The 27,296-nt window shown below is 33.8% G+C and overlaps 1 long non-coding RNA gene across 1 annotated transcript in view; it reads right to left on the reverse strand.

The window, feature by feature from the left end:
* LOC141582710 (uncharacterized) overlaps positions 1–19,210 on the reverse strand; it is an 85,433-nt gene extending 66,223 nt beyond the window's left edge. The window contains exons 1-2 of the long non-coding RNA XR_012515604.1: positions 19,156–19,210; positions 18,585–18,655 (exon numbers count right to left, since the gene is read on the reverse strand). This is a non-coding gene — a long non-coding RNA (uncharacterized LOC141582710). The remainder of the gene's footprint in view (positions 1–18,584; positions 18,656–19,155) is intronic.
* Positions 19,211–27,296: the final 8,086 nt, after the last annotated feature.

Here is a 27,296-nt window from a genome sequence, read left to right on the forward strand (position 1 = left end):
GATACAAGCTTTTGCTATAGCGTGCAGTAACAGAAATAATATCCATGTCAGTAGTATGCAGTAGTTGTGGCAGAAGTGATAAACCTAGCATTTTTTTGGAGTCCTGTGGCTGTTACTGTTAATGGTACATGTTAGAGTATGATTCCAGGTCCTGTTGCCATATATCCTAAATGGCTGAAATGTGAAAAAACTTTACTAATTACGTTGTAACCATGTTGACATTTGAAGTTTTGCTGAATTTCAGCTCTGAGGTAAATTTTAAAATAGTTAAAATTTTTCTTCCCCCTTCTTTTTGTACTCCATATTCTTTATTTTGTCTTCCTGCTTTCAGAGTCCCCTGTTTTTGCCCACCAAGATTTATCCCAAATTAGGTCTACCCTTTCATCTCCTGAGTAGAAATTGGTATGAGCTTATTCTAGGTTTATGCCTTACACTGACCAGAACTATTAACACTCTGAGAGGCTAATATATTAATCAAATAAATTTCTTTCATGGTGGAATTTTAGATTCTCCTCCCTAGAGTTATTCCTTTCTCATGAATCTAAAATAGTCTTCCAGTTACATTCCATCATATTATAATATTTTATTTTTTGTATCACACATCCCATTATTCAAATTCTCTTCCATATTTTAGCATTTTGTCTATAATTTATCCAGTAGAAACTAAGTTTTAACTTTAAGAATTTCACCTAACTCCATCATCATTTCCTGAAAAGTCCAAAACAAACTGGCACATGTGAACTTCTCAAATATATTTGGTAAATGAATGAATGAAAAAATATCACAGATGATGTAAATACCTTTTAATTTTGTCACTAAAGGACACTACCTAAGGGGGAAAAAAGTAGTAAGTGCAGAAGTTCATGTATTGCAGAGATGGACCAATAAAGACTAAAGAGACACTGAAAGGATCACTAATTCAGACTTGTATTGGGTGCTTAATTGCCATTCCAACTCAAATCTTATGCTGAATTACAGCTCCCTCCTTGATATTCATGCCCTTCTCTGTCTCCTGTCTTTTCTAAAGTCTTTTAATTTTCATATAAAACGAAACATATTGTACTAGACTAATTAGTATACATTGTGCGTGTTATTAAGGATGACACATGAAAAGGGACTTTAAGTATTCAAAAACTTTGAAGCAGCGTAATGCAAGAAATAGTAAGCTTCACTTCAGAAGCTCTGTATACCAGGAGATCAGAGTGCTGTTAAGGCACTGATTGTTCCCCTTGGAGAAAGAGCCATTGACCTTTATGATCCTTCTGCTTTGTTCTTTCTCCTCTCTATGAGGCTAGAAAGACATTTTCATAGAAGGACTATATCAAAATCTGTATTAGCGTCAGATACTTATAATAAGCAGTGAATATACTGATTCAAACTCTACTGAGTTTATTTGGAAAAGGGTCTATGTAAATGAGGAATAAAATAAAACTTCTTTCGTACGATAAAAACGTTATCTCAATCAAATAACCAATTTTCAATGTCATAAAAAAATTAGCCATTTTCACAAAAAGCAGCACAACAAAAATAATACAATTAATGATATTCAATACTGTTCTGGAAACACTAGCCTAAATAATAAGGCAATAAAAGTAAATTATAATAATCAGTATCAGAAACAATGATATAAACGTAAAAAATGTATTTAAGATATAATTATATTTTTAAATCCCATGAAAATAAAATAGAAAACTGTGAAAATTAGTAAGAATTCAATATACTAGCAATTAATAAGAATTCAATATACTAGTAGAGAAATTTAACAGAAAACTATCTCACTTACAAAATAATAAGTACCAAATGATAAACTTCAAAAGAAACAAAACCTCTATGAAGAAAAATGCTAAATTTTAGTGAGAAGTATATATGAAGTTTCAAGTACATATGCATTCAACTTTTCTGGATGAAAACAACTAATATTGAAAGTCATACATTTTAATTTATACACTTAATATTATACCAGGAAAAATTGCACTGAGCTTTTAGGAAAGATGCTTAACAAAATAATACTGAAATTTGAAAAACAAGTTAGAAAAAATTAAAAACCTTACAAAATTTGGAAGAAAGACTTATAGTCTTTACTTCTCAGTTATCAAAATTCAATAAAAATACTTTATGACTAATTTGCCTCATGTGCTAGTAAAATGCACACTACAGAAACAGTAATATGAAGCAGTAGAAAGATAAAATTACAATACTGTGGGGATAAATCATATGATAGGATTAGTAGCATGCTGCATGAGAGTATGAGGAAGGAATACATTAGAGATAATCATATTGAATTTGATGTACAAATGAACCAATGAAATAGACATCCAGAATCAAATGTGAAAAAATTTAATTCAAGATAAATTGGCATTTCAAATAAGGGTGAAAAGAAGATAATTTAATAAACGGCATAGAGACAAGTAAAACATTTAAAAAAAAATTACACGAAAGGGCAACCTCACATTTTATATATAAAAAAGTTCTACACAATCAGTATTTACATGTTAAAAATAAAAGAGATAATCCACAGCATAGCTGCATTACAAGGAAACAAACATTGTACTTATCAGTTGGTATGTGTAAAGACCAGCATAGCACTGAGAATAAACAATTCGGCAATATATTTAGAAAAAACCTAGCTGCCATTCCCTGGATTATTGACTTTATATGCATAAAAATGTATACTTTTAAGAAAGTACAAAAATGCAGGTACAAAAGTATTTGATATCAAGAATATTCATTAGGCCGGGCGCAGTGGCTCAAGCCTGTAATCCCAGCACTTTGGGAGGCCGAGGCAGGTGGATCATGAGGCTGAGAGATCGAGACCATCCTGGTCAACATGGTGAAACCCCGTCTCTACTAAAAATACAAAAAATTAGCTGGGCATGGTGGCACGTGCCTGTAATCCCAGCTACTCAGGAGGCTGAGGCAGGAGAACTGCCTGAACCCAGGAGGCGGAGGTTGCGGTGAGCCGAGATCAGGCCATTGCACTCTAGCCTGGGTAACAAGAGTGAAACTCCACCTCAAAAAAAAAAAAAAAAAAAAAAAAAGAATATTCATTAAAGTTGTTAATAATTTTTTAAAGAAGAAATCACTTATTTGTCCAACAAGAGGAATTTGGATAACTTTATTACAATATATGATTCATTCATACAATAAACTACTATGTATTTATCAAAGAATATTATTGACAAATATTTCATATCATGAGGATATCAGGAATTTTATAAAATAATAAGTATATTACAATTCTCTATTTCAAAAGAAGGTATATAATAAAATGAATACTTAGATGTTCATGTAAAATATTGACAGATATTTATAAAAACATAAAGGATGGTTCTCCCTGAAGTAAGATATTACTGAAATGTTAGTGTAACTTTTATTTTTTTATATTTATATTTTTTTCAAATTTTCAGAGTAAGCACATATTACTGTCAGGAAGGGAAAAAATGTTTAAAGAAAGAAAATCTTAAAATGACAAATATGGATATAATATACGTAATACAACATTTTTTCTAAATGGTTATTTCAAATTAATTTTGCTTTTAGAATTTTTTCTCAGCATATTTCTATGAAAAAATAAATCATAAAATAAATGAGTATGCTAAACCAAAGGAGCAGAATCATTAATTTAAAAGTAGTGTGATTTAGGAGATGGAAATGGAAAAGTGGCACCAGTGATGATGTTTATAACCATAAATAATATGTAATATATGTTATCTAAATGTTTGATGTTGTTTTCAAAGAACATTGGCATGGAGTTTGAATTTAATATTCAATGGGTCACTTTTAGTGAGATTATACCCTTTCCAGATGCCTTATAATTTATTTCAAAAAAGTATAGAACAGTTAATTTTTTTTTGTACCAAATAAGTTGTTAAAATATCCATACTAACTGTATGCTTAATTAACATTCATATACCTACTTTAAATAAATTGACTTTTATTAAAGATTTGTTTTTAGTCCTATGCATCTTATTAATATAATTTAAACAGCTCATAAAATTTTGAGTTCTTACACTTAGAAATTTTAGTCTTTGCTATTCTTTTATATCAATCAGTTATATAAAATATGATTATATTGAGTAATATCTCAGATATCCACAGTGCATTAATCAGATTTATGACTTTCAGCTACAGGGGTCTAATTACATCAACTGCTATAGAGAATATTCTATTAGGATTTTTTTTTTTTTTTTTTTTTTTTTTTGAGACAGAGTTTCGCTCTTGTTACCCAGGCTGGAGTGCAATGGCGCGATCTTGGCTCACCACAACCTCCGCAACCTCCGCCTCCTGGGTTCAAGCAATTCTCCTGCCTCCGCCTCCCTAGTAGCTGGGACTACAGGCGTGCGCCACCATGCCCAGCTAATTTTTTTGTATTCTTAGTAGAGACGGGGTTTCACCATGTTGACCAGGATGGTCTCGATCTCTTGACCTCATGATCCACCCGCCTCGGCCTCCCAAAGTGCTGGGATTACAGGCGTGAGCCACCGCGCCCGGCTGCTATTAGGCTTTTTTAATTGTACGGCACATGTTTTAGAAAACAGAAACCAAGATATTTCTTTTAATTTCCTAAAGTATTACCTAACACTTAGTAAGCTTTGTTTGAACCTCAAATATTAGTAGTTATTCTAGGAAACAGAACAGGAAAATTGTTTACACTTCACTTTAGGAGTCCAATTTGAGTAGTCTATCTTGGTCAATGACCAGTCCTGTGATAAGAGTAGAAGAAAAACATTAGGCAGATGTTGTTTGAGATATCAAGTTATTTTGCCTATATTTGGGTAGAGTTTGGGTAAATTATTCCACACATAATTTTTTAAACTATTAATTATAAAAGGACAAATTTGATATTTCCAATCTTAATAGCACCTTCAGCCACTGCTATTGCTAGGCAATACTTTTTTTATACTCATTCTAGAGCCAAAAATTATGTTTGAAGTATCACTTTACTCATACGGCTTTTCTTTAAAGTATTTTTACTTTTTTATTTTTCCAATGCTTAAATTCAGTTTTATAGTTGTAGAATGTCTTGTACAAGATACATAGCCTACTTGTCAAAACTGAATGAAAAAATAATGCTAACAATACTTTTCAATATGTTTAGTCTTCTTACAGTTATGATAAACCATTGGTTTAAAAATGCCTATAATTTAACACATATACACATTTGAAATATAATATTATATTCTCCTAACTTATTAAAACTATGTCTGGGATGCTAAAATTTTAACTACTATTCTTAGCACTAAAATATTTTAAATACATAATTAGATATCATTTTATAAATATTCGTGCTCAGTTGACCTTACAATGATTTATACATAATTTAGTAAGAAAATATTTCAGATTATAAAATATATTTTTTGAAATTTTAAATTCCCTTAAATGTGATTTAAAAAAAATATGTTTACATTTTCACACAGAAAAACTGTGATCGATAAATATGTACTATTACAGTGTGTCATTAAATACTGTCACCATAATAGCTGGGGAAAATATAAGAATTGGGTACTTTCCTATAATTTTAATTTATAAAGTTATTATATATCTTATTAGTTTTTTTCAAATGATTATTTTGGCCCAAAGGCTTTTTATTGTAAAGTAAATTACCATACCAGAATAATGACTATTTAAAGAACCTCAAGAAGTCTTCATTTTCACTGTCATTTACACATACACACACACAAAATACACACACACACACAAACACACACACACACACACACACACACACACACACACACACACACCCCATCTCACCTAGTCAAGACTATTTTGGAAAATCATCTTACAACTTCTTTCTCATTCAGAGTCTAAATCCTAAAGATGCATCATTAAACCAATTATCTCTCTGCCATAGAGATGCTATTAATATTATTGTAATACATTTTAGAGCAATAATAATAGAGTACAACCAGTATATATGGTATGTTAGCATTTCCCTAAAATTATGTGTAAAAAGAAAATATGGCTGTGGGGTTTATTTTTTTATCTGTGCTTTTTCTGACTGTCCACCAGGTTCTCAGATTTTTGGTGTGTTTACTTATTATGCCATAGTGAATTGATTTTAGTCTTACGTACTTATAAATTCATTTTATCTGTTTCTCAGTGAAACTGCACAGAATCTAAAAATAAGCTATTTCCATTATGAAAATATAGCTATCATTTCAAGTGGTATTCTAGGATTCTGGGAGGAAGTTCCTAGAATAAATCAACCAAAGTTAAAAGACAAGGACACAGAATGGTAGCAAGGAAAGGATGGAAGAAAGAGAGGGAAAGGTGGGAAAAGAAAAAAAAAAAACAGAAGTAAAAACAGTAACACATTTAATTTTCCATCTCCCTGATATATACTGCTATCCCAAAGCAGTAATACATTTAATTTTCAATCTCCCTGATGTATACTGCTATCCCAAAGAAAGAAACAGGACTCACTGGGGAAAAAAGAGAAGAGATTGTGGATATAAACTCCTCCTCCTTATAAATCTAAAGAAAGAGAAAATTATAATTTCTAACAGGTATTGATGAATAGCATGCTGGTAGAATTTAAGGAGGATAAAAGTTAAGTGAAAAGAGAGGATAAAGAATAGGTTTGTCTGGATTGTGAGACAAGAATATTAAAAGATGATATATATCCATGTAATTACCTCTTAGGTCAAGAATTGGTGCATTGCCAGAACCCTAGATACGCACCATACGCCCCTCCTCATTTTCAAAGTCTTCATGTGCCCCCAGAATTATTCTAAATTTTTGTTATAATAATTCCCTTGCTTTTTATATTGTTGTAATACCTATGTATTCCTTAAACAATATAGTTTAGTTCTGCCCATTTTTGTAGCTTTTTAAAAACAAATTGAAACTATATTCTCTGTGTCTTCCTTAACATTATGCTTTTGATATGCATCTAGGTTGTTGTGTGTAACTATAGTTTGCTCATTTCCACTATTATTTATCCATTCCACAACTGAGGATATTTGGGTTGTTTACTGGATTAATTTTAGATAAAAAATTATCTGTATTGGTTCAAAGTATTTGCTATTGTGAACAGTGTTGCAGACAGGCCCTGGTGTGAAATATTCCCTTCCCTGCGCCAATGCGTTCTCATTGTTCCCCTCCCACTTATGAGTGAGAACATGTGGTGTTTGGTTTTCTATTCCTGTGTTAGTTTGCTGAGAATGATGGTTTCTAGCTTCATCCATGTCCCTACAAAGGACAGAAACTCATCCTTTTTTGTGGCTGCATAGTATTCCACGGTGTATATATGCCACATTTTCTTTATACAAGTCTATCATTGATGGGCATTTGGGTTGACTAGGAGCTGGGGGGCTAGGGGAGAAATAGCACGGGGTGGGGGGATGAGGGAGGGATAGCATTAGGAGAAATGCCTAATGTAGATGATGTGGTGACGGATGCAGCAAACCACCATGCCACGTGTTTACCTATGTAACAAATCTGCATGTTCTGCACATGTACCCTAGAACTTAAAGTATAATAAATAATTTTAAAAATAATAATTTTAAAAAATATCTGTATATCTTCTATGTGTTGGCTTTGAAAACACCTAAAATCTCAATAATTTCAAATACTATATAGCAATATTGTCCATTTGTTTTTAGGTAAGAATAAAGTAAGAAAAATAAAACAAACTGAGCAATTTCATTGAGACCTCACAAGTTGCATAAAGCATTAAACTAACAGTAACAAATCATTATTTCTCTAACATGTTCACTACTGCTGTTTGAAGGAGGCTAATAAACAATTCCTCTTTCCTCCTCCCCAAATTCTGGAGCAAATGAGAAGATGAAAGTAAGTCAGAATATATGGAGCCCAGTTACTTTTTTATTACCTATAAGGTTGATATTGAAAAAGCCATCTTAGATCTATGGAAACAATAAATTTCTAAATACTGAACCCCAGAATAAGAAATAATTATTCAGCTTGATATTGGTAGTACCAGTAGACCAAGGGTTCCCTCATATCGGGACTTGTCTGTAAAATATGACATGGGGAAACAAAATGGAATGTCTGATTTCTGATGTAAGTAGACACAAAGATAAGGTGATAGAAGGAAGAGACTAGATTTTCTCTCTGCTTAATTCCTCATCCAATTCATCAAGAGAATTCACTCTTCTTTGATGTTCCATCAATTGCTGTTTTTCATACAGAAATATAAAACACGGTGAAGGATACTTATCTGCAAACCTCTACTCTACAGAAACATAAGAACCTCTTAGATTATTAGGAAATAAATCTGAGTAGCTGAGGGAATAATTTATATTAACTTCTTTAATTGTCTCAGTTACCTCAGAGAAACTATATTTTAAATTCATTTTCCAGGAAAATTCTTGGTTTCTCTGGTGAATAAACAATAGACACTTAGCAGACTTAGTCCAATAATTCTTCAGACATTCTCAGACAGGCCTGAATACTACAGTGCACACAACTTCAACTCAAACAGAAGGTTCTGTCACGAGAATTTGTTAAACAAACACACCCACCCACTTCCATTTGGCTCATGCTTTTCATTCAATTTGATGTATCCTCTCTTAAGTTAAAGATATCTAAATCCTATTAATACTTATCCTTCCATATGAATCCCAACTGCAAATCCTTCTAGGAAGGTTTTCCTGAATCACATACTTAGAAAACAATGATCATCTAGTTCAGACACATGTCTGATGTGTGAGGCTTCTCTATGATTACACAACTGAATACCTATCCTCTTGTATTTATTTTCCTTCCTCCTGAAGAAGTCCATTTCTCTTTTGGATGCTTCTGATCTTCAAAGAGTTATTTCTTATTTTGAGTCAAAGTCTGACTTCCTGTACTTTACATGTACTGATTCTAACTTTGGAGATACACAAAAAAGTTCACTCCTACTTTCAAATGATATTTCCCCAAGTGTTTAAAGATAAAACCACAGTCCCTTTTCTTTCTTCTTTTTAAAAGTTTTTCAGCTTCATTGGGATATAATTGACAATTAGAAATTACACACACACACACACATCTATATGTCACAAATCGAAGGTGTAGTAAGCTGCACAGTGTCACCCAGATATGTTCACTTCCTCATCCAGAACCCATGAATACATTGATTTACATTGCAAAAGGGACTTTACAAATGCAATTAAGTTAATTATCTTGAGATGGGGGAATTATGCTGGATTATCTGGGTAAGGCCAGTGTAATGATAAAAGAGAGAAGGAAATGTGACAGTGGAAGCAAAGGTCAGGCATATTCAGGGCCATAACCAAGGAAAGCTGGCAGCCTCTAATAGCTGGAAAAGCCAAAGAAACAGGTTTTTCCATTCCAGAAGGAATGCATCCCTGTGACATATTTTAAACAGCTGACTTTCAGAAAACTGTTAAATAAGACATTTGTGTTGCTTTAAGCCACTAAATTTGTGATACTTTTTTACAATGGCAACAGAAAACCAATACAGAATGGAACGATAAATTATTAACTTTAAACATATTAGGTTGAATATTGTTCTAAAATAATACATTTAAAAAGGTATTTTTCCATGTATTAATAAAACACATAATAATCAAGGTGACCTATACTATACATATGTTATTTGTTTTATAATTTTGCTTATGTAACAATTAAATGGAAACCAAGATTTTAAAATATCAGAAATTATATAAATGTTTTTTAGGTGGCATTTTCTTTTCTTTATTTTTAAGAGCATTTTATTCAAAATATTTTCATTTTGTAGTAGTGACTAAGCAAAATATGAGCAATGGTGAAAGTCTAGAGTTCATCATTCTTATCTACTAATTGAAAAATAATTGTAAACAAACCGAAACTGAAGTCACCACGGTTTTAGGTTAAAAATAACTACATTAACAGATTATCGTAATTCTGGAAACCTTTTCACTAATTAGTTTCTCTGGATATACAGACAAAAAGGGATGTGTGACTTTTCTCTAAGCTCATCAAATTGCTCATAGAGTAATAACTTCTCATTTGTAGTCTGAGGGCTCCATTCAGTGCACCATTTGCCATATCTGACACAAGGATATGAAATCTAATAGCTTTACACAAGGAACTGAAAGTCAAGGGGAAACTACATTCACCAAGTCTACTGTGGAGCCAAAGTCCTTAATTTGCTCGTATTCACAATTGGATTACACTGGAAAATCAATCAAGATTTTATTTTCTAATTTACAGCTCACACTTCGCTACATGTTATATTCAAACATTTCCTTACTGTATGAGACAATAGTCACACAAGATTTTACAGTGATACATGGAATTGATTTCAAAGTAGGTAATCTATATACAGTGAATGACAAAGATTTACCAGTGATTTTCATATGTTTATGTTTATGGCTGCTCCTGCTTTAGCTTAACAATTGGTTCCAAACTTGATCAAATGTTAAACAGGAAGGAAAAAATGAAAATAATTATCTAGATAATTCAAAACTGCTTAGATGTAATATATAAAATTGTGTGGATGACAGCTAAGTAAAATTATGTTCTTAGAAGATTATTATGGCCTGAGATATACTCTGTGACTTACATGTATCAAGTTCTCACAGGAAAGATTTGTATAAAACATTACAGTGTAGTAATGTTAAAAACTGGACCTGTGCAATGGACCATGCAATTGCGTCCAAAAAATACATGAGGCAATTTTTAGATAAGTATAAGCCAATATTTACTTTAATTTGAAATGTTCAAATATATGAAATTACAAAAAGCTTTAGAGTCAAAGAGGTGTGGGTTTAACCACTTGTAAGTTGTGTGAGGTTCAGCAAATTATTTAGCCTCTGGCTATCACTCCTATCTCATTTTATCATGATGCCTACAAAGACCTCGTAAGAGCAGGACTTTTGTCTGTGTTGTTCGGCTCCATTTGCAGTGGCTAGCACAGCAAAAGTAGTAAGTCCTTATTTAAATATTGTTGAATAAATAAACTAGTGATTAGCACATAGATCACTTAAAGATAGTCATTAATATTAGGTTTATAACTCCCTTAATTTTCCCTTATTAAGTTGCATTCTATCTTCAGAAATACCTGACATCAGAGATAAGCACTTGAATTACCATGATATTTGCCTCTATTCCTACATTGCTTTGTGTGTGAATATAAAGGATGCGTATGTGCTTATATGTATTAAAGCATCATGAGGTGCTGTCATCTGTTAGCTGTGACATTTGAAAGATTTAACACCACAGCCTTTCTCTACACCTTCACAGTTTTCTCCATTCTCCCAGGGGTTGGAGAGATGATATTTATAAATTACACCCATCTTCCATCTTCACAATTTAATATATGGTCACACTGAAACCCAAGAAAAGATAGGAAAAGGATTATGGCTCTGTGCCCTGGAAGAAAAAGAACTCTGCTTGGTTAACAAGATATTCTCTATCACAGTCTGCCCTTATGATCACCAATTACCTATTCATTTTTCTGCCCACACATACTCACACAAAACTCACTTCTTTCCCAAGTAAAACAATACAAAGCCCCATCTAGTCAAGGCATTGAGAAAAATTCCAGAATATGACATGCCATTCTTCCTAAGAGGTCATGCAGTAGAGATGTACTTCTGTAAGGTCTAATGACATCTTAAGAAGGAGATAAATTATCTCTTTCCCCGACACACAATATTAAATAGTGGAACAGGAATAGGAAAATTGCAGTAAACACTCCTACTCAGAAAGAAGGGGAAACCCAAAGAAGTCCCTGGTCCCTATCAATTCTGATATTCTGCTAGGCTGATGATATAATTTGGATGCACAGCTCTCATGGTTTTTTTTTGAAATGTAACCTCCAGTGTGTTGAGGTGGGCCAGTGGGAGTCATTTGGGTCATGAGGACAGATCCTTCATGAATGGCCTCCTGCCATCTCCATGGTAATGAGTGAGTTCTGGCTCTCGTTGTTCACCAGAAAGCTGGTTGTTTAAAGGAGACTGGTACTTTCTCCTCTCTCATGTGACATGTCTGCTCCCCAGTCACCTTCTACCATGAGTAAAATCCTTTTGAGAATCTCACTAGAAGCAGATACTGGTGCCATGCTTCTTGTACAGTCTGCAGAACTTGGAGCCAAAATCAACTTCTTTTCTTTATAAACTATCCAGTCTCAAAACAGACGAATACATCAGGCACTTTGCAGTTTCCTCCCCTGGGACTATTGAGAGTTCCGTGATTATTCTACAGTTCTGATCTCTGAGAGCCTCTTCCTTGCCCATTATCTTCCACAGACATGTTGTAATAGGTGTTAGGGGATATTCTCACCTGAGAGTATCCCAGCATTCACAGCTAGTTTTCTATTTAAACAAGTTTGGGGGTTTGGAGGTTTTACTGAATTTCAAACAATTCGAGATATTTGCTCTGGGTTTCTATATGTGTGTGTGTGTGCATGCACGCCTGAGTATGTGCTTTTGTACATGTTACAATTTCCTCAACTATTTGTAATTAGCTTCTGATATATTTCAATGCATCTGCATGTGCCAGTAACTGCACCTAGATTATTTTCCTTAACATGATTGTCTTTGCTTTCTCTCTCTGATTCCTTGCCCTGATGTTGCTTCTTTCATTTAATGGGTCAATTTGAAGGAACTGGGTATGGTACTTGAGGGGAATATCATACCTACAGCTGGTCTTTCCTGTATTGCAGAATATTTTTCTTATTCTTTGCTATTGTAGACTGCCAACAGCAAATTTCTTTGTTCTATGAAGAAGTTCTGTGTGATATTGTAGCTCAAAACTTCTTTCATTTTATATTCTTGCTACTTCAGTTTCAGTAGCAGTTGGCCTTTTCAAGCCTGCAAGGCATCTGTTCTATCAACGCTTACTAATAACTTTGATCTCTAAAAACCAGGCAATTTGGCTTAAACATACCTATTTCATGAAATACACTGCCAAAAACAGAAAGTAAAAGCTACACATCGCCATTTGACTATTTCCAACCACTGTTCCATGAGCTGTAGGGTCAGTGTGCTGGGTTCAGCAAACTCAATGTTTTGCACCCCAACATGCAGATCTCCTTCTTTATAACTTACCATATCAGTGTTTTCATGGTTAAAATTTATAAATCTGTATTAGTAAGGGCAATACTATAAAATATAATTTCAAAATCTCAGTGTCAAAACACAAAGTTTATTTCTTGTGCAGATAGTCCAATCTGTCGAAAGGAAGGTGAACAGGGCTTACTCAGTTATCCTTGTTCTTCTCCTACTGTGAGGCTGCCCTGCTCTATATTTTTGGAGTTTTCTTTAATAGCAGAATATTGTGAGAGGAGAGAGAAGGGAGGATCATGAAGAAGATTATTATGGCCAAGTCTACAGAGATTTACGTTACCTACTCCCACACTGCAATAGTCAAAGACTACCTAGACGCACCTAATTGCAAGGTAAGCTGAGAAAGTTGATTTAGCTGTGTACTCAGGAAATGGAAACTGGCTTTGAAGTTAACTAGCTATTTTCTGCCACCACAGCATATGTGTAATATGCATTTCTTTACTGCTTAAAGCTATCTGAGGTCTGACAAGATGGGGCACTGTGATAAGTTGTGACCATATGGCTCTCAGTTTAATAACAATTTTTCAAAGTCTGTAGAATAAAAATATAGTCATTATCAGAGTAAAGAAAAACTGTTAAAATATCAAATTTCAGCTCTAAATTCTAACCATCAAATGGAATAGAAAAAGTTATATTCTTACTTTGTTTTAAATTTCACTCTGAAACAATTTATTACTGTTAATTCTGGAATATTCTTTGCTGTTGACAATCTATGGTAGCAATGAATAAGAAAAACATTGACTTTTGTGCTGTTGGCTTGATCTATGATAATTTGATTTAGGAATTTCTTTAAGAAACATCTTTTGGTGGTGGCTAATTTTTGCAAGGAAAAATACCTTAACATTAATGACACTAATGTTTCCCATCTCAATGTCAAATAGAAAGCGTTCCATCTAATAAGTTAATTTATTCTGCAATTTCAAGTTGTGGTTCTCTAGTTCCAATTCACCCTGAAAGCTCTTTAATATCATTTATACTGAAAGGCAGACAGTCTTAGAGATTTGCTTGTATGACTGACATGTCCTTTGGTAAAATCGAACCTTAAAATTTCTTAAGCTCCAATGTTTAAGTTCCACAGTGTGGGTCCAAACAACAGACTTTATATACATGCTTATGTATTTGAAAGAATACTTCCGTTTTTTAAATAAAGAAAATAAAATTTTAGGACATCTTTGCTGTTACTGCTGACTACTTTTGGTTGCAGTTCGGATAATAGTCAATATGAAGGAAAAGATGAGCAAGAGCTGAAATTTTCAAAACAAAACTGTCAAATTACCAATATAAGTCTGGCATAAAATAAGTAGATTTATTGTATTAAGTCACAAAAACTGTTACCTGCTTTCACTTATTAAGGAGCAATTGGTATTAGACTTCTCCTCTCACCGTACGCAACCATAAAAGTTTTTCTAAACATATAATAGTTTTCAATTATTATACAATAACCATTGCCTAACTGTGATCCATGAAAGAAGGAAAGTATATGAGAGAAACCTACAAATGTGAATTTTCTGCTGTGAAGCAATTACTTATTCTGACATGGAGGGGGAGACTAGAAAGTCTTGATGAGGTAAAAAACAGAGATCTAAGTATAAGGAAGCTAAGAAAGACTGAAATTTGCAAAGCAGAGTACTGGAGACACAAGAAGTATAACTGAGAAAAAGCTTCAGAAATTTGCAGGAAGTCTCTTGTGAGTCTTCCCTTAAGTACTAATCTGGACAAAGATATGGTAAAACTGGATGAGGTCAAAGTAAGAACTGTTGTCGGGAGACTACAAACTAAACAATTTTCTAAGCTTACCTGAACACAGGAGATGTTTAGATTTTCACCAGCCAAAGTGGAGAGATATGTTGAATACTTGGAGATATTAATAAAAACCCAAGAAGATCATGCTTTAGTAGGAGAGATTTACCCAAATAAGCTGATCTAAAAGTAACTACCTGTAAAACTAACTTAAAAATTATTTAAAAGAAGCAGAAATCTAACTCATAGCTAGCTAATAAAAATAAACATAAACATGACAGACAATAGACTGGAAACTTAGCTAGACAGTCACACCTAAATTTAGGGATTATTTGTGTTGACTGAATTTATTAGAAGTAGGTCTTATATCTATCTTTTTCCATTTCATTTTTAATTGGTGCTTGGCTCTTCTAAAATTTAGTATTTCATAGTTATAATGTGCCAAAGTAAATCAATTGTAATGTTTACAATCTAAACCATAATAAAATATAAAACAATATATGCTTTTGTCCAGATATATTTCTCAGGAAAATAATTTGTGAATTTATTAGTTAAAATTCATTTTTCCTATTGATAAATTCCAGGTTATATATTTCTGTATTAAATACATTTTTGGCATGGGAAATTACCATATATTTTAAAAGGAAAAAACTAATAAAGAAAAAGTAATTCTAAATAGTAATTAAATTATAATATTAGCACTCAGGTCAGCAAATGAATACCCCTAGTCTACAACAGGCCCACTGCCTGTTTTTGTAAATAAAGTTTTATTGGAGCACAGCCATCCCCATGCCTTTACTTATTGTCTATGGCTGTTTTCTCACTATAATGGCAAGGATGAGAGATCATAGTAAAGCTCAAAAAGCCTACTATTTTGACCTCTACAGAAAAGTCTGCTGAACCCTTTTCTACATTACCATAAAAACTTCAAAAATTGATCATTTATTTTTTCACGCTACGTATTTATTTACTGTTCACTTAGTCTTAGACCATGTTAATGTACTGCATGAAAATGGCATAACAATTTAAAATTTTAGTAAAATACGAAAAATTATAAAGACTCTTTATTAAATAAACAAGAAAATGAGTGGTAACGTGAATTTTTTTCATGTTTCTTAAATACAAAGAGACAATCAAACCACAATCAAGGAATTTCAATTAATCATTCAGTACTAGAACCAGTAATAAATAAGGTTGTTATATTTTACATTTAAGGTAACAGCAATATAAAAATAATAAAGCAAATTTCAAATTTGTCTTTATAGTTTCAAGTAATGTAAAGGCAAAAAGTAACACTACTGTAACATCTGACATTGCTATAAGAACGTATCACATATCAAAACATTAAGTTGAACTTACTCATCTTAGCATATGAAGAATTCAGTGTGTTCATTAAGTGAAACCAGTTTCACAGAAACTGAAAACATTTCATTTTTATGAAGATTAGCGTATACTTAAAATTAAAAGTATTATAAAGAAACTATATATTATAATACATCAATAATTTTGTAATCAGAAAATTATATATGACATGGAGACTTATGAAGAATTATTATGACTTTATTTTCATTTTCCTTATACTTAAAGTAATACTTAAAACACATATGGGACAAACATCATCCTGATACCAAAACCCAATAGAGACTCAACAAAAAAAGAAAACTTCAGGCCAATATCCATGATGAACAGAGATGCCAAAATCTTCAATAAAATACAGGCAAACCTACTGCAACATCACATCAAAAAGCTTATACATCACAATGAAGTAGGCTTCATCCCGGGGATGCAAGGCTGGTTCAACATACATAAGTCTATAAATGTAATCCACCACATAAACAGAACCAAAGACAAAGACCATGTGATTATCTCAATAGATGCAGAGAAGGCCTTCGACAAAATGCGACAGCCCTTTATGCTAAAAACTCTCAATAAACTATGTATTGATGGAATGTCTCTCAAAAATAATAAGAGCTATTTATGACAAACCCACAGTCAACTGCATAGTGAATGGGCAAAAACTGGAAGCATTCCCTTTGAAATCTGGCATTAGACAAGGATGTCCTCTGTCACTACTCCTATTCAATATACTATTAGAAGTTTTAGCCAGAGCAATCAGGCAAGAAAAAGAAATAAAGGGTATTCAATTAGGAAAGGAGGAAGTCAAACTGTCTCTATTTGCAGACAACATGATTGTATATTTACAAGACCCCATCGTCTCAGCCCCAAATCTCCTTAAGCTGATAAGCAACTTCAGCAAAGTCTCATGATACAAAATCAATGTGCAGAAATCACAAGCATTTCTAAACACCAATAACAGACTAACAGAGAGCCAACTCAAGAGCAAACTCCCATTCACAATTGCTACAAAGAGAATAAAATACCTAGGAATACAACTAACAGAGGATTTAAAGGAGCTCTTTAAGGAGAAGTACAAACCATGCTCAAGGAAATAAGAGAGGACACAAACAGATGAAAAAACATTCCATGCTCATGGTTAGGAAGAATCAACATTGTGAAAATGGGCATACTGCCCAAAGTAATTTATAGATTCAATGCTATCTCCATCAAGCTACCAAAGGCCTTCTTCACAGAACTGGAAAAAACCACCTTAAACTTCATATGGAACCAAAAGAGAGTCCACATAGCCAAGACAATCATAATCAAAAAGAACAAAGCTGGAGGCATCATGCTACCAGACTTCAAACTATACTACAAGGCTACAGTAATCAAAACAGCATGGTACTGGTACCAAAACAGAGATATAGACCAATGGAACAGAACAAAAGCCTTGGAGGCAATGCCACACATCTAAAACCATCTGATTTTTGACAAATCTGACAAAAACAAGCAATAGGGAAAGGATTCCCTGATTAATAAATGGTGTTGGCAAAACTGGCTAGCCATGTGCAGACAGCAGAAACTGGACCCCTATCTGACACCTTACAGTAAAATTAACTCCAGATGGATTAAAGACTTAAACATAAGACCTAACACCATAAATACCCTAGAAGAAAATCTAGGCAAAACCATTAAGGAGGTAGACATAGGCAAGGACTTCATGACTAAAATACCTAAAGCATTAGCAACAAAAGCCAAAATAGACAGATAGGACCCAATTAAACTCCAGAGCTTCTGTACAGCAAAGAAAACAATAATTAGAGTGAATTGGCAACCAACAGAATGGGAAAAAATGTTTGCAATCTACCCATCTGACAAAGGGCTAATATTCAGAATCTAAAAAGAACTAAAACAGATTTACAGGAAAAAAAAAACCAAACCCATTCAAAAGTAGGCAAAGGATATGAAAAAACACTTTTCTTTTTTTTTTTTTCTTTTTTTTTTTTTTTGAGACGGAGTTTCGCTCTCGTTACCCAGGCTGGAGTGCAATGGCGTGATCTCGGCTCACCGCAACCTCCGCCTCCTGGGCTCAGGCAATTCTCCTGCCTCAGCCTCCTGAGTAGCTGGGATTACAGGCACGCACCACCATGCCCAGCTAACTTTTTGTATTTTTAGTAGAGACGGGGTTTCACCTTGTTGACCAGGATGGTCTCGATCTCTCGACCTCGTGATCCACCCGCCTCGGCCTCCCAAAGTGCTGGGATTACAGGCTTGAGCCACCGCGCCCGGCGAAAAAACACTTTTCTAAAGAAGACATATATGAAGCCAACAAACATGAAAAAAGCTCATCATCCCCGGTCATTAGAGAAATGCAAATCAAAACCACATTGAGATACCATCTCATGCCAGTTAGAATGGCGATTATTAAAAAATCAGGAGATAACAGATGCTGGAGAGGATGTGGAGAAATAGGAACACTTTTACCTTTTACACCACTGGTGGAGTGTAAATTAGTTCAGCCATTGTGGAAGACAGTGTGGTAATTCCTCTAGGACCTAGAAACAGATATTACATTTGACGCAGCAATCCCATTACTGGGTATATACCCAAAGGATTACAAATTGTTCTATTATAAAGACACATGCACACATATGGTCATTGTGGCACTGTTTACAATAGCAAAGACCTGGAACCAACCCAAATGCCCATCGATGATAGACTGGACAAGGAAAATGTGGCACATGTACATCATGGAATCCTATGCCACCATAAAAAACAGTGAGTTAATCATCCTTTGTAGGGACATGGATGAACAGGGAAACTATCATTCTCAGCAAACTGACACAAGAACAGAAAATCAAACAGCATTTTCTTCCTCATAGGCAGGTGTTGAACAACCAGAACACATGGACACAGGGAGGAGAGCATCACACACTGGGGTCTGTTGGCGGGGGCTAGAGGAATGACAGTGGGGGATGGGGAGGCTAGGGAGAGATAACATGGGAGAAATGCCAGATCTAGGTGATGGGGGAATAGAAGAAGCAAATTACCTTACCATGTATGTACCTGTGCAACAATCCTACATGATCTGCACATGTATCCCAGAACCTAAAGTACAATTAAAAGAAAATAATAAATATAAAAAACACTTTAAAGTGAAGCACATATGACTTGAAAATAAATTACACTGACTCTACAACAGTTAGAAAGTGTTATTTCCTCATTGTTGTCCTATCAGCAAAGATGAGGATCCAGTCCTGTCTTATATTGACCCTGCCTACCAAGGCCTATCTTATGGTTCTGAATATTCCCAGTCATGTTTACCTAAGAGCCCAGCCATATAGTTCCTCTCAGAGACAGAGAACAAGTTAAAGGCAGATTCATGTAAATAAAACAGTTGGACTTTCAAATACTTTTGCAGGGGTGAAAGCAGTGTGGCACTAGGCTTGGGGGTAGCAAGGGTTTTAAGCTTGCATCATCACAAATTTAAGTCTCACTAAAAAGTACATATTAACATAAATTTCCTCGGAGAAATAGTAAAATGTTTTTAAACTCATATAAATAAAACCTTTCAACAAAAGTGCATAAAATTCTCTCTGCTGCTATTAAAATAAATAAGTGATCAAAGGGTATAAAGTTTTAGTTAAGATGAATAAATCTTGGATCTCTATTGTATAGACTGGTGGCCATAGTTAATAATCCCGTACTGAATACTTGAAAAATGGCAAGAGAGTATTCTTAGATGTTTTCACCACACACAAAAATAAATAAATAAATATGTAAGGTGGTAGATATGCTAATTACTTTTTAATTATTCCACAATGTATGCATGTAAATATTGTAGGCCATGTTAAACATCATGCTGTACACTGTAAATACGTATTGTTTTCATGTGTCGATTATAACTTAATAAAGTTGGAGGAAAGTTTTTCAAAAGCACTGAAAACTTTAAAATTAATTAATTTTCCACTGCTGAAAATGAGTACTGTAGGTACTCCACATATTTAATTCAGTAATTAATGATTCTTGCTATTAATCTATCAGCTGAACAAATGGATATAAATCAGCTAATAATCCACATAAATCTTACTACCTACAATAAAGTATTATATATTAGTGGACTCACTGAAGCGATTAGTTTTTTTTAATATTAGCATTTCTAGCACTGTTAAAAAGGGTATTCTAGAAAGTCAACTATAATTTGCCCACACCATCTTATGCTGGTATAATTATTTACAAAAGGCATATTGGTATTTGACTAATGTGTATTACTTAATATGACTCAGATGCTGTGTTTTTATTAATACAAATTTAGGAATGATTGTTCCTAAGTAATTATTGCTTCCAGTAAATGCACAAAAATCCCACTGATGAATTTGCTGAGATTAATGGTTATAAACAAGTTTATTTCTCAACACACTATTATTTTTTAAAATGAACAGAAGGGTTGGGTGCAGTGACTCACGCCTGTAATCCCAGCATTTTGGGAGGCTGAGGTGGGTGAATCACCTGAGGTCAGGAGCTTGAGACCAGACTGGCCAACATGGTAGAACTTCGTTTCTACAATAATACAAAAATTAGCCAGGCATGACGGCAGGTGCCTGTAATCCTAGCTACTAGGGAGGCTGAGGCGAGAGAACTGCTTCAACCTGGGAGATGGAGGTTGCAGTGAGCAGAGATCGTGCCATAGCACTCCATCTTGGATGACAGAGCAAGACTTCAAAATAAAATAAAATAAAATAAATGGAATCATTAGAAAAATTATTACATAAATTCCATGCAAAGTATTCACTTATTAGAAGACCACAGACTACTGGAACATTGATGTGATTTGCAGATAGTAAGTGAATTTCATAGAAATGTATACACATACACACATAAGGGGAATTCAGACAGATATGCATTCCCTTAGACGCTAGGAAAGAGTACAGAATCAACACTTGTTCTAAAATTGAATTTCACATTAAATCAACTATCACTTATCACTTTTAAGATACAGTCAGATAATTTTAAGCAATGTGTAATAGTAATGGTTTGAGCTGGCATATAATTTTCTCAAAGAAATCTTTTTCAAGTACTATATTTGTGCATTTTTCCTAACACCATTTTAAAGTATGTCAGGTCAAAATCTGTTTCAGAGAGTAATATTATACCAAAAATTTCTAGGTAAAAAAAATGCTTTTAGAACTTAGAAATGGTCCATTTTACAAGAAATACAACAGCAGTCAAGAGGGGGGAAAAAAACCTTTAAATTTTGTTGCAGTGGGATTTAATTTGCACTATTTGTTATTGAGAACAAAGAATGCATGTTCACTTACCCAGGCCCTTTTCAGTTCTAAAGAAATGTAAAAAGATAATAAAAGTCTTGGAAAAACTAGCCTTTTTTGTGTACATGGGATGAGTTGCTTAGTCCTGTGTGTTACTGTTGTTCTCATATTGACATGGTAATGACAAAAGATTTAATAAAAAAAAAGACCTTATTTAGAAAAGTATATACTTTCTAATTCTATAACAAATCTCCCACCACTTTTAAAAATAGCTTATTGATTTATAATACACAGAAGATCTAGTAACCAACGGAGATAGAAAATGGAGACTGAAATACAGAAAATAAAGCCAGAAAGACGATTTATGTGTGTCTGTGGTTTTTTTTTTTTTTTTTAAATTCTCACATATACTGGTCACCCAAAAGAAAGACAATTTAAACAGAAGCTTTTTAGAGACGAAATCAAAGGTAAAAACAGTAAAATGGCAGAGGAAGAAATAAGGATAGTAAAATTATAGAGGAAGAGATAGATATTTGTGGCATATTAAAGTTTAATTAAGAGAATTCAAAATATGAAGGTAGCTGCTAATTAATCATAGAACACATTCAATTTAGAACTAAATGAAATCGGAGTTCATATTATCTAACCCGTTACACACATAAAAATGAGAAAAATGAGGAAGAAGTTAGCTAGAGAAACTTGAAAAGTATAACTTAGCTACTTAGATTTAGAACAAAAATGTCTAAGAAATTGAATGTATGGTGAAGATTCTAGACCTAGACCTTAGGAATATCAATGTCAACTTTAATTTTCTAGTTACTTGAAAATATTACACCTGAAAATATATTCGATATAGCTTTAATCATTACAGAAAGAATGCTACACTAAAAATAATTTTTGGTTTCCACTCAGCCATTAACCAGTTGAGGTGATCTTGCCTAATCCCAGTAGAGTCCATCTCTTTTCATATGAAATAAAAATCTGATGAATGTAAAAGTCTATAAATTGTAAGACATAAAATTTAATTCATATATTTAATAAGATTGTACAAATAAAAGTATTTATTCTACAAATGCCCATTGTGTACTTTCTCCACAAGTAACTTTCCAATAAGCACTTCATTTTTCTAATAACCTACGCCTTCACGAGTGTTAGTATCAATAAATGATATATCTAAGATGATAGATTTTGGTTATATTTTAATTAAAATAATCCACAATAGAAAAATCAATATTCTATAATCCTCACATGTAAGTAAATAATGTACAGATATTTTTTAAAATAGGAAATAGATTGTCTTACATACAAGCAGAATGTTTTTCGATGACTAAACAAAATGAGAATAATCCTTTATCTGCTAAATGGTAAAATGGCATGGGCAGTGGGAGATTTTTCTCAGTTTGTTTGGGCTGCCATAACAAAATATCATGAATTATGTGGCTTATAAACAACAGAAATTTATTTCTCTCAGTTCTGGAGGTAGGAAGCCCTAGAAAAGTACCAGCAGATCTCCCTAGTTTAATTAGATCAGGAAATCAAATGCCACATGTTCTCACTTATAAGTGGAAACTAAATGATGAGAAAACATGGACACAGAGAGGGAAAAACACACACTGGAGCCTTTGCATGGTGGATGTTAGGAGGAGGGAGAGGATCAGGAAAAATAACTCATGGATACTAGGCATAATACCTGGATGATGAAATAATCTGTAAACAAACCACATGCCACAGTTTACCTATGTAACAAACCTTCACTTATATCCCTGAACTTAAAATAAAAGTTAAAAAAAAAGTACCCACACATTCAGTGTTTGGTGATGGCCCTCTTCCTAGTTCATAGACAACCATATTTCTGCTGTGTTCTCAAATGGGAAAAAGAAAGGCATCCAATCTCATTAAGAACGGCTCCAACTCATGACCTATTAACCTTCCAAAGGTTCCACCTCCCAATATCATCACTTTGAGGGTTAGGATTCCAACATATGAATTCTGGAGTGATACAAACATGTAATCCATAGTAGCAGAAAACTTTGGTTTTCTCAACATAATAAAGATAATCTCAACATAATTGTTTTGAAAGCATCAAACTGGCATTCATTTTCCCAATATTTAGCGTTCAGGACTTTGCTATTGAGAATTAAATATAACTGCTACATTAGTCCTATCAAAGCCACCAAAGACTATGACTGCATAAAGTATGAAGTATAAAAACCTAAAACACAGAAATTATTTTCTTTTTCCTTTTAGTCACATAAACCAACACTACGTAAACGTAAGTCACATAAACCAACACTACATAAAATACAGGCTTAGATAAGGCATTTTCTGAGCAAGAATATTTTTACAAGACAGGTGTGTGGATATAATGGAATTGCTTATTCAAAAGTGCTAACAAAAAATACCCAAGCAATAGCATTGCTTATATCCAGAAGAAAAATGCCATTTTCCATATAGTAATTTTATCTGTAATATTTTGGTAATTTCCAAGAAAACACAAAGGTGAAAAGGATGAGGCAAAACACGATCCTGTTGGCAACTGTAAGCTCTTTTTTATGTTTTTGCATTGGAAAACCTAAATGTCTGTTCTACACCTCCTCCAAAGTAATATGAGAAATCAAAAAGAACCTTTAACTTGAAGAAATGGAGTACACATGGCTTCAAGAGTTAATAACATAGCGTCAGAGCTTGACATTTGGAGCTCAGCCTCTGGAGTCAGATAGTCCTGAGTTCAAAAAACAATTTTTCCATTTACTACTTTGTGACCTGTGGGAATTAAGTTATTTATTCATAAAGGTCTTCATCTACAAATTAAGAAAAAATATGGCTGGGAAGATTAAATGAGATAATGTGGAGAACATGCACTGTATATGCCTTTAAGGGCCTAGTATTATTGTCAATAATAATCCTGATACAGGTAAGGAAAATCACCCGGTAAGGAAAATCATCTTGGTACTGGCCAAGCAGCAGCAGCAGCAAACAAAGCTAAAATGTATGCTTTGCTGTCAAGAGTACGATTTTCTTCTGTTTACTCAGATATTCCGGTTTCACAAGAAAAAAATAAAGTCAAACTGAAAGAATAAAAATGACTAAAGAATGTTGTCACTTTTATATCTATGAACTACCTGGTATTACTAGAATTCATGTGTGATGGAGGAGGTGATACGATGCGGAAATACAGTTCCCTTAAAGCAGTGCACCATCACTTGAATGTGACCTTGATATCTTCAAATAACTTTTTGCCAAGTAATTTTAGAGGCACTGGACTTGTGGGGAAACTGGAGACTGTGCTACCACTGGAGGTTTGTAGGCTGGCTGCAATGTTTACAGGTGTGGTCCTTCTGGAAGTGACGCTAAAGAGGAAATGACAGACCTGACTGTAATAATGCTATGTGTTAACCTGCCTGGATTAAGAGATACTAGTAAAATATTAATAATTTTTACTCCAGATAGCTAGTAAAATATTAATTCTTGCTGTGTCTGTAAGTGTTTCTGGAAGAGAATGACATTTAAATCAGCAGACTGAAAAGCAGACCCACATTCACCCTCACCAAGGTGGGTGGGCATCATCCAGTCTCTTGAGGGCCCTGATAGAAAAAAAAAAAAAAAAAGGTAGAGAAAATAATTTTTTTTTTTTGAAACTGAAATATTCATCTTCTCCCGCCCTTAGACAGCTCCAAATTCTGGGGTCTTTAGAGTCTGGAACTTACACTAACACCCCATTCCTCTATCCCCAAATTTTAGGCCTTCTGGTTTGCACTAAGAGTTACACCATTGGCTCTCCCAGTTCTTAAGTCTGCAGATTTAGACTGAACTATACCATCGGCCTTCTATTTTGTGAACGTTACATTACGGAACTTCTCATGCTCCATTATGTGATTAAGCCAGTTGCAGTATATCACCTCTTATATATCCTACTGGTCCTGTTTCTCTGGAGTACTCTGACTAATACACTGGTTGTATGCCAAGATTTAAGATTCTGAAACGCAGAAGGGAGCCAGTACCCTGAAAATCGGGAAGTCTAGCAATCTGAATGGGGAGTGAATATGAATAAAGAAGAGAATATCTAAGATACTTAAAATTTCTAAGATTTGCCTGCTCAGAAACTGAATCCCAATCCCCTTAGCTTGACCTGTATTTAAGGCTCCCTATATTTTAATATTTCATACCTTTTCAAGTTCTGTTTTCTTTACTTTGCCTGTATTACAGGCACCTGAGCCAATTTCTGTCCTTATCTATACATCTTATGTTCTCTCTGCCGTCAGAAACTGCCTTTTCCCAATGCTGTATGTTCAAATCCTACCCAAGAATTAAGACTTAGATTAACTTTCACCTGTTCTATGATCTCTCTTTCTTCCTATTTTCTTTCTTCTCTGTGTCTGTGTCCTCAGGATTTCAGAGAAACTGTAGCAGATACTTCTTTTCCCAGGTGACCCTGAAGTTATCTGGCAGGAAAAATTTATGTCATTCTTTAACTCCATCTCCCCAGCCTTTCTGAAGGTACTTTTTACCTTTTATTTGTTAAACTCCTTGAAGTCCATTTTTGAAGCATATAAATTGATACACTGACCGGTAAGAGAAAGGAAAGATAACTTATTTGGAGAGATCAAAAATGCTCCACGGAGTAGCTGGGTTTTGACCTAGGCTGTAAACAATGAGGATAATTGGTACTAATGGAAAAGAAAGAGAACGTTGGTCCAAGTGACAAGAACAGAGTCAGTAAAGCAAGTAAGTAAGGCCAAGTGGGAACAAGAAAACAGTTCAAGAAACATGGAGTATCAGCTGGAGAGCTGTGAGATATAACACCGAAATAAGAACTTAGGGCCAGATCTTGCTCTTCAGTAACAAGGCTATGCATTTGGTTCATCTTTCTTTGTCCACTCCTTTGCAGATTATTACTTAGTGTTTCTTGTCTGCTCTCTCAGCATCTATTTTTCCATAATTCTTCCCTTTTTTGGTACATCCAAAGCAATTCTCCTGTCTCAAGAGAGATCTAATCTAAAGATCTAATCTCAGGATCTAATTGCTTAAATCCATCTAAGAGTGATTTTCTAAAACACAAATCTGGTCACACCCTTCTGTATCAAAATCATTATTCTTTGTTTAATGTTTCATCACATAAATTTAAATCCAAAGTCCTAAGCAAGATGCACATTATGTTCGTAGTTCATACATGATTTTCCAGCTTTCTTGGGGTTTTCCAAACTACTTTCTTCAGATACTTTGTTTTCGAACAGTTTCTTCAAACTTCCCTAACATATTACCATGTACATCATCTTGATTGTTGGAAATTTAATTATTGCTTTTTTCTTTATAAAGGATTTCCTGACACTTTTAAACAATTAATCCAAAAGGCATTAAGTGCTCTGACCTCTCTGCCTTGAACACCCTGCATATCCATCTATTATTAAACTGTTAACACATTTTAGTGCTTGTTTACTTATGTTTATGTATTCCATATAACAATAAATTGTTTGATGTAGTGTTTATTTTTGATGTTCTAACACGGCACAGCGAAAAGTTTCAATACAATAGTAAATATTTGTTGAATAAAAAATAATTCATAAAATTAACATAATAGGAACTGAGCTTGAGGGAGATTTCTCTAGCAGGAGAAACTGGAGGCTGGGAGCCCAGTTAGAGTAGAAAGTCTGGGTGAATTACATTGACTAACTATTCCATATGTTATTTTCAGAAGTTGGTCAGCATTATTAAATATCGTAATTATGAGGAAATAAGAGGAAGGGAAATTTTGGAAGATTAAGTGACTTGCTATGGGTCTCATGAATTGACATTAAAATACTTATTTCTTACAGCTAATTCTTCTCAAGGGCAATGCAAAAACCATTCCAAAAGCCATCTGAAAAAGATCATGTGCTTTCACTTTGATACACATGAGTATAAAAATTAAACATTTTATTGGCATTTATAT

Source organism: Saimiri boliviensis, chromosome 2 (genome assembly GCF_048565385.1).
Source record: "Saimiri boliviensis isolate mSaiBol1 chromosome 2, mSaiBol1.pri, whole genome shotgun sequence".
In the NCBI taxonomy this organism is placed as follows: Eukaryota; Metazoa; Chordata; class Mammalia; order Primates; family Cebidae; genus Saimiri; species Saimiri boliviensis.